Source organism: Macrobrachium nipponense, chromosome 1 (genome assembly GCF_015104395.2).
Source record: "Macrobrachium nipponense isolate FS-2020 chromosome 1, ASM1510439v2, whole genome shotgun sequence".
Classification (NCBI taxonomy): Eukaryota; Metazoa; Arthropoda; class Malacostraca; order Decapoda; family Palaemonidae; genus Macrobrachium; species Macrobrachium nipponense.
In genome coordinates this window covers 42,778,705-42,782,416 of record NC_087200.1, presented here as the reverse complement: position 1 = coordinate 42,782,416, position 3,712 = coordinate 42,778,705, and positions in this window count along the sequence as shown.

Below are 3,712 nucleotides of genomic sequence, written 5' to 3'. Positions count from 1 at the left end.
CCTCCCCTTTCCACAGTTAACGGACAGATATTTTCATTATCTCTCACTTAGTAATTGAAATCTAACAACCTAACAATTTTCCACAATCCCACAAAGGCTTTGTCGTTCGAAAACCATCGCTAAGCCAACAAAAACTGTGACATGATCATAACTACATCTATGTTTAACTGGTCACCTGTCTCTTCATTAGCATGCCTAGGCCTACAAAATATACAAAAAAAAGCCCCTTAAACCCGCTTGTCAAAGTTTCCGCTGCCACCTCTGTAACGAGATATTAATCTCGTTTTTATTTGGTATGCATGAAACCAAAGCGGTAGGCAAACTGATACACTCAATCTCTCTCTCTCTCTCTCCCGACTCGTAACCCCTCTCTCTCTCTCTCTCTCTCTCTCAGCGACCGCTCTCTCTCTCTCTCTCCCAACAACCTCTCTCTCTCTCTCTCTCTCTCCATTCTGACAGGTCATCAAATGAGAGTCAAAGTTATGGAAAAATATAACATTTATTATAGCAATGGAAAGATAATAACTCAAATCTCACAGACTAATTAACTTAGTTAAACCCCCAATATGTAAATGTCTTAATCAGTAATTTGTCACACCAATCTCTCCACCCAGGACCCTCGGTCCCCCCTTGCCAGAATCATCTGTTACAAAGACAGGAGAACACACTATTAAGTATACGCACTTGTAAAGATAAAGTCAATAGCTTAAATGGAATATGACATTTTACAAGCAATCAACAGACCTTACAGACCTTACATCTTGTTCGGGTTGCCCCAGGTCCCTCAGTATGAGGCACCTCTAATGTCTACCAGAGAGTTGCTAGTACATCTTCCGGTATATTTTGCATCTTCCAATCTTGGATGGTCTGGGATGCAGTTTAGATATTTGTCGAGCTTATTCTTAAACACATCTACGCTCACTCCTGCTATATTCCTCAGATGAGCTGGCAACGCATTGAATAGACACTGCATTATCGATGCTGGTGCGTAGTGGATTAATGTCCTGTGTGCTTTCCTTATTTTTCCTGGTATAGTTTTGGGCACTATTAATCTACCTCTGCTTGCTCTTTCTGATATTTTTTAGCTCCATGATGTTTTCAGCTATTCCTTCTATCTGTTTCCATGCCTGAATTATCATGTAGCGTTCTCTTCTCCTTTCTAGACTATATAATTTTAAGGATTGTAGTCTTTCCCAGTAGTCAAGGTCCTTAACTTCTTCTATTCTAGCTGTAAAGGACCTTTGTATACTCTCTATTTGTGCAATATCCTTTTGATAGTGTGGGTACCATATCATATTGCAATATTCAAGTGGACTACGAACATATGTTTTATAAAGCTTAATCATGTGTTCAACTTTTCTTGTTTTGAAGTGCTGTAACAACATTCCCATTTTTGCTTTATATTTTGCCAATAGAATTGCTATTTGATCGTTGCATAATATGTTCCTATTCATCATCACACCAAGGTCTTTAACTGCTTCCTTATTTGTGATTGTCTCATTATTAGGTCCCCTATATGCATATAGCTTTCCTTCTCTGTCTCCATAATTTATTGATTCAAATTTATCAGAGTTAAATACCATCCTATTTACCTCTGCCCAATCATATACTTTGTTAAGGTCTCTTTGTAGCGCGTTCCTATCTTCATCACAAGTAATTTCTCTACTTATTCTTGTGTCATCGGCGAAACTACTCACTACCGAGTCCTTAACATTACTGTCTATGTCTGCAATCATAATAACAAACAGTAATGCAGCTAACACCGTACCTTGTGGCACACCGGAAATTACCTTAGCTTCATCCGATTTCTCATGGTTTGCAATAACTATCTGTTTTCTGTTGTGTAAAAATTCTTTTAACCCTCTTCCTACTTTATCCATTATATTATGTTTTCTAATTTTTTTCGCTAATATATTATGGTCTACCTTGTCAAAAGCTTTTGCAAAGTCTAGATAAACCACATCTGTTTCATTTCCGCTTTTCATATTTTTGTATATGTTTTCACGGTGGACTAACAGTTGGGTTTGTTTACTTTTTCCGGATACTAAACCATGTTGTCCTATATTAAACAGATTATTTTTTATTAAATGTTTCATAATATTTTTCTTCATTACCCTTTCATACACTTTCATAATATGTGATGTTAGACTCACAGGCCTATAATTACTTGCCTCTAGTCTTGATCCACTTTTGAATGTAGGGGTAATATATGCTAATTTGTGCTCATCATAAATAGTGCCTGTATCTACACTTTGTCTTAATAATATTGCAAGTGGCTTTGTGATAGAATGAACTACTTTCTTTAACAAAATAGCAGGAACTCCATCAGGCCCTGCTGCTGCTCCATTTTTAATTTCATTAATAGCCTGCACAATATCAGCTTCATTAATATCTATGTCAGCTAAATATTCACTATTTTCGTCCCTTACTTCTATATCATTATCGTCATTATCTATTCTAGGGGTGAATTCTCTCTTATATCGCTCTGCCAATATGTTGCAAATTTCCTTTTTTTCATTCATTAATCTCCCTTCAATTCTTAGAGGGCCTATTTCTATTCTTCTTTTATTCATCTTTTTCGTGTATGAGTATAATAGTTTTTTTGTTTTGCTTGATATTTATTAGGGTTTTTTCTTCCAAGTCCCGTTTTTCATTTTCTTTTGATTGTATAATCTTTTGTTCTGCATTTTCTATCTTACTTTTTAGTTCTTTAACTTTCCATGCATTTTTTTCTTTTGCAAGACCTTTTTTCCACTTTCTGATTTTCTGGAACAAGATCCTTCTGTCTCTTGGTATGCATGACTGAAGTTTACTTTTCTTCTTCGGTATATGTTTATCCACTATTTTCTCTAATATTTTATATAATATCTCCGTATTTACCCTTATGTCATCACTTACGAAAATGTTATCCCAATCTTTGTTTAATTCTTCATTTATTTCTGACCATTTTATATTTTTACTGTAGAAGTTGTATTTTCCATATCCTTCCCACTTTTTCATTTCTTGCTTATCTCTGTTTTCACTTGCTTTGGAATGGACTGTTAATTCTATGACGGTATGGTCTGAAATACTCGCATTATAAACTATTATTTCTTTAACATAATTCATCTCGTTCACAAATACTAGGTCTAAAGTATTTTCCTTTTTTGTTGGCAGGTGATTTATTTGTTGAATGTTGTATTCTAGTAGCATATCTAATAGCTTTTCGAATTGCCTCTTATCTTCTGCACTACTATTACTCTCTTTTTTTATGTATAAGTACAACCACAATCTCCTATTCGTTCTTTCCAGTCTACGAAAGGAAAGTTGAAGTCTCCAGATAGGAGAATAGTCCAGTCCTTGTGATTTCTACATATATCATCCAATTTTTCTATTATTAAGTCAAACTCTTTAGTATTAGGAGGTCTATATATTACTATGTTCATTAATTTTTCAGATTCAAATTCTACCGCTATTAGTTCACATTCTGAGTTACTATATTTCTCATATATTTTTCCGTGTTTTTTGTCTTTCCCATATATTGCGGTTCCCCCTTGATTCCTATTTTTTCTATCTGATCTATAAGTTTGGAACCCTTTTATTTTATCATCATTCCCAGTCTCTTGGGAATACCAGGTTTCACTTATATTCATTATATCTATTTTCTTTTCAATTTGGGTTAGTTCTTCTAAGTACTCTATTTTTATTTTTGAGTTACTCGTAACTAAACCCT